This window comes from Myxine glutinosa, chromosome 7, assembly GCF_964187855.1.
Source record: "Myxine glutinosa chromosome 7, kmMyxGlut1.1, whole genome shotgun sequence".
Classification (NCBI taxonomy): Eukaryota; Metazoa; Chordata; class Myxini; order Myxiniformes; family Myxinidae; genus Myxine; species Myxine glutinosa.
Window position 1 is genome coordinate 180,177,492 of NC_136267.1, and position 9,643 is coordinate 180,187,134.

Below are 9,643 nucleotides of genomic sequence, written 5' to 3' on the forward strand. Positions count from 1 at the left end.
CTGCAAAGTTTGGCCTCGATCTGTTCAGCCGTTGCAGAGAAAAAGGGGTTTTTGTGTTTTCAAGAAAAACAATATGGCGACCGAACCACGTGACCTGTGACGTCATAATTACGATTAAAATATTAGACAGACCGAGGCCCTCCTATGGTGAAAATTTGATCTCAATCGGTCCTATTATTGCAGAGAAATTGTTTTCTAAAGGAAATTAAAACTTAAAATGGCACTGAGTTAAGGATCATCAGAATTATCAGAATTCCCAAAGTTCAAAGTGCCATAACTTTGTCAAAAATGATCTAAACGTCGTGAGGTTCGAACTTGATCTGTAACTTATCATGAGGAAACCATGTACCAAGTTTGAAATCATTAGCATTAAGCGTTTAGAAAAACAGTCCGGAAAACTGTTCTTTGCGTGACGGACTGACGGACTGACGGACTGACGGATGGCGTGCAAACCTATAGTCCCCTCCGGTGTACACCAGTAGGGGACTAATAACATGGCTGCAGACAACTTGTTAGAGGTCATCAGTGTGCTCAAAATCATATGATTGGGCTGAACTTTCATTCAAGATCTGTAAACAGTGAGAGCCCATAAACCCCTGTTTGGGACAATGGCCCATCAGCCTTGATTCACACTGTGTGGTGCCCCCTCGGGGTCACAGTATGGAAATATTGATGTCGTGGTGTTGCTATTGGTTGGAGAACTGATTATTATATATTTTATTCACAAATGCAAACCTGTGTCCACACAATGCTACAGCAAGGCAATAAAAAATGAGGTTGGACAAACATTGGTCCTTCTCTCATCTAATGTTACCCTAATTTCCCAACAAACATGAACACCTCACAATAAATTATGTTCAATTTATGTTAAGTAGTGGGACATATACAAACCCCATCAATGGAATGAATGCAAGTTTAAACGGGATTACCTTTACTTCCGTATAATAATGATGAATGATGAATGATGATGATAACTTATAAAATAAGAACGAAGAAATATCTCTTGGGAATTTCCCGTCTGTGTTATTTGGGCAGTGTGTGATATTCTGTTTGCGATTTTTTTTTACATATATCGGCAATTTCCAGTCTGTGGCGATACGTGAACGAAGCTCCATCCCTCTCCCCACATTGTTGACTCTTTATTGTGACTACGTCAAAATGAAACATTTCATCGTGCCGACTGTCATCAAATGGCAATTTCCTTGCGGAAAAAAGTATTATGGGCGGTGAATACACCCTTCTGTCTGGCGAAAACCAAAATGTCTATTTTCGATGCAGCATACATGATACAAAATAACATTTTAAAAATTAAATATTTCATATACACTTCTTTAAAGTGTACGTGCAAATAACTTATGAAATAAGAACAAAGAAATATCTCGGTAATTTCCGGTCTGTGTTATTTCGGTGGTGTGTGATGTCCCGTGCCGATCTCGGCAATTTCCCGTGTGTGCGTGAATTTTCTCAACTATTGCTTAAACCGAGTAAAAAACCATCGATAAAAATTAAATCAGATGGTGAATTAGAGTTGAGATAAAGCCATGAGGAAGTCTCAATCACAATTTTTCATGCTGTATACAAAAAATGTCGGGCGGGGGGGTGAGGGGGACTCCCAGTGCAGTCCGGGTTAATACACAATAACACTCTGCTCACCAAACTCTCCACCTGTAGGATCAATGTAAATCTCCACGCATGGCTTGTGGACTTCCTCTCTGGTCGTAGTCAACGTGTGGCCCTGAATGGTTTTCTCTCATCTCCCCTTCCTGTTCACGCTGGAGTTACCCAAGGCAGTGTTCTGGGCCCTGTGCTTTTTCTAGTCTTCATCAATGATCTCTACGACTCTCTGGAAATTCCTCTCTATCTCTTAACTGATGACTCCACTCTCTGCCGCTCAATACCTCATCCCTCAGATCGGCAGTCTGCAGCCTCCTCACTCTCTACAGACCTGGACAAAATCACAGACTGGTCAAACAAGTGGAACATGTCTTTCAATCCTGACAAATCTCACACTCTTACTTTGTCTCTCCAAAAAGACCGACTGGACAATCCTCCCATCTACTTTCTCAACAATCCTCTCCAAGAAGTTCTGTCACTCAAGCTTTTGGGTCTCACAATCTGCCATGATCTTTCCTGGAAAAACCACATTTCCAATCTGGCCTCCAAAGCCAGTCGCCGACTGGGCATCGTCCATCATGCAAAGTCCTTCCTTGGCACACCTGAACTCCTCACCACATGCAAGGCTTTCATCCGCAGCTCGATGGAATACTGTTCTATTTTCTGGGCTGGTGCTCCTGCCTCACACCCAGCTCGGCTTCACGCTGTTGAAACCAAAGCTTTCAGAATCAATGGAATCTTCCGCGATGAAGCTAACTCCGAGGGCCTTTCACTCCCTTACCGCAGGGCAGGTTGGTGGTCTTTCTGTCTTCTACCGACTCCTCTCTGGCCTTGCTCCCCCAGCTCTCTCTGTGCTCTGTCCCCTCAAATATTCCTACAGGTCCGCACAAGATCTGCCAGCAACACTCTTATGGTTAAACTGCCAAAATCAATACTTTCTATTCACCTTCACTCTTTCATTCCTCTTTTCCCCCGCCTCTGGAACAAACTCCCTCACTCTCTTCAATCCCACTTCTCCCAACAGGTCTTTAAAACAGCTGTTCACCACCATCTCTTATCTTCCCCCATTCAAAACCTTAATATTTTCTACCCCCGTTAATTCACCCCAGACCACTTTTCTGAAATACCGACTTCTTTCGTGGAAGTCCTAGCAGTGACCATGCTAGTCCATGCTTTTTACCTCTCCCACCCCTTCCCCCCCCCCCCCCCTTCCCATGCCTACTCCCCCCAAGCCCTCTCCCTCACACAGATCTCCCGATGTCCCTGCTCTCCATCTTGTCTCCCGCTCCCTTTATCACTCGTTTTATGTTTTATGTGTCAGTTTGTCTTTTTGTGATCAATGTTAGCTCTTACACGAGCCTCGATCTTGTATACAAAACTGCTCTTATTAACATTACAATTGCAAATGGAGATCAGGAGTGGTACATACAGTACCTTTCAGTGCTTGCACTGTCCATCGATAAAAAGTGTTTCTTTGACGAGTCATGGCTGCGTGGTGCAGGACTTAGAATGAAACATGTTAGTAATGTCTTCCACCAAACAATGTTTCCTCCAAACCCTCAATTAGTTATTATATTCCTTCCTTTGCAATTATTTGCACATTGCAATTATCCCCATAATCCACAAAATTGAAAACAGCAAGTCAATGCATCAGAATAAAACTCATAATCCAGAAAAGAGTTCGAGGGTGCTCATTAAATATATAATCAGCACCATGAAGACCTCCAATGAAGATTGCATTTCAAGCATTATCTCACACAAGGTATTCTCACCTGAGCAGCTGGGATAGTTGGGGGGGGGGGGGGGGGGCAGGTGGAGGTGTAAAGTCCAACCAGAGGATTGTTCATCAAAAATTTTGACAATTTCGTTTTGTTATTGGTTATTTTTGTTATTGGTTGTCGTTGTTGTTGTTATTGTGGTTGTTTTTACAAATTGGTAAACAGAGTATGTTCATGTCCTATATCACATCGCATATCAAGAGAATCTTCTGGCGGGGGGGAAAACCGTTAGTGTGTTTTAGTATCTGATGCACACACCTCAAGGCCATCATCGATCAACAGACCCAGAGTAGGGATGCTGATAAAATTCACCGAGACCAAGATGGACTTCGGTGCAAAAATTATTCAGAGCTTCATTTGGGACAAGATAAGCACCTTCCAGAAACGCAAATCGTTTTATTGCAGAAATTTCGTTTATTTATTTAAAAAAGAAAAGTTTATGGATGGATTAAGTTAACATTCTGGGAACAGTTCGAGGGTGGAAAAAAAAGAGAAAGGCTTCAGGTGAAGAGGCCTGTGAACATATCAGAAAGGTTTGCGGCACTTCCAACGGCCATGGGTTGCAGCGCTTGCAAAATCATCGAGAAAGGCAAATCGAACACCGATGAGAAATAAGTACCCGGATTGTTAATATCAGATAAATACATTGACGACTTGCAGACATTAAAGCAGTGCTTCTCTCATCATTTACCAGCAACGTTTGTGCCACCAAACTGTCTCGTTCTGGGACATAAACACTCGACCATGGTGTGACGAGCTCAATGACATCTGCTCATTTCATATCCTTTCCAAAGTCAATTTAAAATCGATGCACAAAACTTTTTTTTGACGCATTATCGAAGATCATGTCAAAGCTTCAACACCTTTGAACTATAAATAGTCAGATATCCGCACGACAAAGCAACCCAAGATGGAATATAACGATCAGAACAACAAAACAAACAAGGAAGGAACCTGCACAAGCTCTGCACAACTATTGGAAAAGTTTGGCAATTTTCATGGAAAATCCTTGTGGCATGCCCAACCTGTCCACAATCCTTTTGATATATCCTACTCACAAACAGACATGGGTAAAAACACCCTTGGGTGGTGAAGGGAACAGCAGAAAGAGAAGGCAGAAGAGCGGTATAAAGAAGGCATTTCCAATGTCCCACATAAATGTTCAGTAATGGTGTTTTGAATGACCAATGGAAGTACCAGAGGCGACAAGTGGACATTTCAATGGACAAACAAATGAGAGGACATCCTACTGGGCTCAAAAGACACAATAACAAAAAAAAGGTTCCACATGGCATAAGAGTACCCAATGGAGTCTTTCCTGTGCAACCCCCGACCAGCACACTGCACCCCGGTGTGCCTGCCGATCCAGCCCACTGGGCCACAGCACGACCGCCGATCCAGCACAGTTCCGCAGCACGACCGCCGATCCAGCACAGTTCCACAGCACGACCGCCGATCCAGCACAGTTCCACAGCACGCCTGCCGATCCAGCACAGTTCCACAGGACGACCGCCGATCCAGCACAGTTCCACAGCGCGCCTGCCGATCCAGCACAGTTCCACAGCACGACCGCCGATCCAGCACAGTTCCACAGCACGACCGCCGATCCAGCACAGTTCCACAGCACGCCTGCCGATCCAGCACAGTTCCACAGCACGCCTGCCGATCCAGCACAGTTCCACAGCACGCCTGCCGATCCAGCACACTCTTCCACATCACGACCGCCGATCCCGCACAGTTCCACAGCACGCCTGCCGATCCAGCACAGTTCCACAGCACGCCTGCCGATCCAGCACAGTTCCACAGCACGCCTGCCGATCCAGCACACTGTGCCACATCACGACCGCCGATCCAGCACACTCTTCCACATCACGACCGCCGATCCCGCACAGTTCCACAGCACGCCTGCCAATCCAGCATAGTTCCACAGCACGACTGCCGATCCAGCACAGTTCCACAGCACGCCTGCCGATCCAGCACACTGTGCCACATCACGACCGCCGATCCCGCACACTCTTCCACATCACGACCGCCGATTCCGCACACTCTTCCACATCACGACCGCGGATCCCGCACACTCTTCCACATCACGACCGCCGATCCTGCACACTCTTCCACAGCACATCCGCCGATCCCGCACTCTTCCACATGATGACCCCCGATCCCGCACACTCTTCCACATCACATCCGCCGATTCCGCACACTCTTCCACATCACACCGCCGATCCCGCACACTCTTACACATCACACCGCCGATCCCGCACACTCTTACACATCACACCGCCGATCCCGCACTCTCTTCCACAGCTCGACCGCCGATCCCGCACACTCTTCCACATCACACCCGCCGATCCCGCACACTCTTACACATCACACCCGCCGATCCCGCACTCTTCCACATCACACCCGCCGATCCCGCACTCTTCCACATCACACCCGCCGATCCCGCACTCTTCCACAGCACGACCGCCGATTCCGCACACTCTTTCACATCACACCGCCGATTCCGCACACTGTTCCCCGTCCCAACACTGAACTACGCACGGTGTCAGGCGGTTACAATCCAGTCGGTATTCCTATGCGCGTAAGGAACTGACATCAATCGACCACATATTCCCGATAATTGTGTCTCGCACGTTTTGGCGCCGCAAGCCGCACTCACCTCAATCGGTACCTCAGTACGGCGGAGGAGTCGCTGCGGGTTTGGGCACGAGCGCAGCGGCTCGCGATGGGCCGAGCTGGGCCGCGTAGCGGGCGGGGCGCAGCGCGAGCGGATATACCGCACTCCATGACGTGTCAGGGGGTCAAACATCTCTCGGCCAATGGAAAATGCGCACAAACCACTTGAATGGCGCCCATTGGTTCGTGTGATTGGACACGAATGTTATTTGTGGGAATGTGGTATAATAATAACAAATTGTAACGGTTTACCACATGGTGGAGGAAAGAGCCGTTACGCACACATAGAGTGCTGTATTCAAACTTTAACCTTGTTCATCGCACCCTTTTCCGCTTTGTTATTATAATTCCGGTAATTTAATTAAAATTAACTTATTGTAAATGCAGAAATGTCTCCTTTAGGTTAAGGTCTCATTGCTTTCCCTTATGAATTCCATCAATGGCGTGTCACGTGAACACTCTGTTATGTCCGTGTCACGTGAACAATCTAATGTGTTATGTCCATGACACGTGAACAATCTGTGTTACGTCCATGACACGTAAACACTCTGTTATGTCCATGTCACGTGAACACTCTCATGCTTTATGTCCGTGTCACGTGAACACTCTATTGTGTTATGTCCATGTCACGTGAACACTAATGTGTTATGTCCATGTCACGTGAACACTCTGTTATGTCCGTGTCACGTGAACAATCTAATGTGTTATGTCCATGTCACGTGAACAATCTGTGTTATGTCCATGACACGTGAACACTCCAATGTGTTATGTCCATGTCACGTGAACACTGTGTTATGTCCATGTCACGTGAACACTCTAATGTGTTATGTCTATGTCACGTGAACACTCTGTGTTATGTCTATGTCACGTGAACACTCTGTGTTATGTCCATGTCACGTGAACACTCTGTGTTATGTCCATGTCACGTGAACACTCTATTGTGTTATGTCCATGTCACGTGAACACTATTGTGTTATGTCCATGTCACGTGAACACTCTGTGTTATGTCCATGTCACGTGAACACTCTATTGTGTTATGTCCATGTCACGTGAACACTCTATTGTGTTATGTCCATGTCACGTGAACACTCTAATGTGTTATGTCTATGTCACGTGAACACTCTAATGTGTTATGTCTATGTCACGTGAACACTGTGTTATGTCTATGTCACGTGAACACTCTTTTGTGTTATGTCCATGTCACGTGAACACTCTAATGTGTTATGTCTATGTCACGTGAACACTCTGTGTTATGCCTATGTCACGTGAACACTCTAATGTGTTATGTCTATGTTACGTGAACACTCTATTGTGTTATGTCCATGTCACGTGAACACTCTATTGTGTTATGTCCATGTCACGTGAACACTCTAATGTGTTATGTCTATGTCACGTGAACACTCTAATGTGTTATGTCTGTGTCACGTGAACACTCTATTGTGTTGTGTCCATGTCACGTGAACACAAATGTGTTATGTCCATGTCACGTGAACACTCTCATGCTTTATGTCCATGTCACGTGAACACTCTCATGCTTTATGTCCATGTCACGTAACCATTCTCAGGCGTTATGTCCCTGTCACCTGAACACTCGCTAAGTGTCAAGGGAGGGAGATCCCCAGCTGCTGTACTGGGGTCTAATGTAAAGGTGGTACACCTGGGTAATGCACTTGTTCATATACAATATGTGAATCCACGAAAAATATGCATCAGAACGTTTGTAAATTAGTGTTTGCAGTCGAAATAAAATGTTTATTTTTCTAATCCTGGAATTGCTTTGACTCGTTATAGTGTTGTGGCTGATGTTTGCGTCATTTTCTGGAAGCGTGTCTGTGCCGCTGATGCAGTGCCCCCTTTACCAGTAAGCTGGTACTCATTTTGCCGAACTCGAAAGGATGACAGGTTGAGCCAACTCACTTGGTGTTATTATCAACGGTTCGGCAGGATTCTTGAACTCAAGACCCTAAGATCTTAAACCAGCCACCTTTACCGTTAAGCCAACACCAGGCATATTTTGATTAGACTAAATCACGTGACTCTATTCCTTGTGGTTAATTTCGGTGAAAACCATTTCGGGCTTGGGAAAGTAATACAAATAACGGAGAAGGTCAACTACATACCGGTTACAGTGTGAACCACGAAATGGAGGCAACCCCGAGGGTCATGTCCCTCATCCCCCCTGCACCTCCGACTTCATCCCTCTCTTATCTTTGCCTGACATGTACGTTTTAACAGGTGAAATTGCATGCTCTACACCTTTACAGATAAACCTGTCCACTATTACTGTTGGTTTCATTTAGCAAATCTTCATTAACAAATGTTCACTAATGACTTATTCATTAACATAAACGGTAGATATTTATCATCCAAAGATCTCCGCAATTGACATTCACTCACACTACCCCCTTCTATCCCCAATCCCTCCCCCTTTCCTTCCTATCATCACAGAAACTACTCTCAGTTTAAATTATTCTCCATATTGTCTTTTGTCATAAATCAAGAGTCCACTATCTTCCTGACAAATCTTCGAAAGAGCTCCCAGTACAGTAGCTGTGACCGTGTGTTAACCTCATCATCTCATGACTAATGTCTACCCCTAAGGTTCTTATATGATAGTGTGACAGGTAAAAATCATGTCGATCTGAATCTGATAAATGGGATAGAAACAAAACCTGGAATCCCATAACTCAAAGGAGGCATACCTCAAAGTTGCATTTTATATGAAGTACTGCCCTGTTAATTCATGTATGTATGCTAGTATGTTTGTATATTGATATGCTGCTCAGATTGTCGTGTAGAAACCACCATGCAATAAGTACGTGTTAGCCCGGATGTCGGATTAAGTGTATATTTGTCCCCGTCACGATGGGGCGGGGCACGTTAACTAGCTTAAGGAATAAAGGTAAATTATCCCTTGTACGTCGTTCCCTTTGTGATTTATCCTTTGTCCCTTTTGGCACCGCACCCTAGAGACTTGTTAGAATTGCCAATAAACTACACTAAATAACAATAAAAACCAACCGGAAGCTAGGCATCAAGCACTAGGGCTGACAATCCCGCCTGGCAGACAGCGAAAGTCGAGCAGGCCGAAGACACGCCCCGAGGAGCCGTGATTGGCCAGGGCAGAGTAAGCAGCAACTCGCTGATTAGTAGAGAGAAGGGCGAGTATGAAGCATCACGCTGATTGGCAAGGCACGACCGACGATGTCAGAAGGCGACTGAGCGCTGATTGGTGGGGAGCTGTGCCTGTGGTGTTGGCCTGCGGAGATTGGAAGAAAATGGCCGATGACGTCAGAGCGGGACGTTAAAATAACTCTCGAACCGGCATTTTCCCTCTTGCACTCTTGCCTCTCTTGCCTTCTTCTCCTTCTCGCTCTTGTGCCTGCTCACGTTCTGCACCTCGCGAATGATTGCGCATGTACGATGGGCTCCATGAAGCGATCGGACCGACCGTGCTGAGAGACGCCATCGGGAGACGTGAAGAGGCAGCAGGAAGCACCGCGCCCAGGAACTGCAGTTCTCCGTGCGGACGAGAGCGGCTTGCAGCCTGACGAGACCCAGTGAACAAGGAC

The 9,643-nt window shown here is 46.0% G+C and overlaps 1 protein-coding gene across 3 annotated transcripts in view; it reads right to left on the reverse strand.

Annotated features, from left to right (window-relative positions):
• Positions 1 to 6,170, reverse strand: part of LOC137431870 (polypeptide N-acetylgalactosaminyltransferase 1) — a 594,418-nt gene extending 588,248 nt beyond the window's left edge. For all 3 annotated transcript variants that reach the window (XM_068123662.2, XM_068123663.2, XM_068123664.2), the window contains exon 1: positions 6,055 to 6,170. The gene's annotated coding sequence lies outside the window, so the exon portion shown is untranslated. The remainder of the gene's footprint in view (positions 1 to 6,054) is intronic.
• Between the last annotated feature and the right edge of the window lie 3,473 nt (positions 6,171 to 9,643).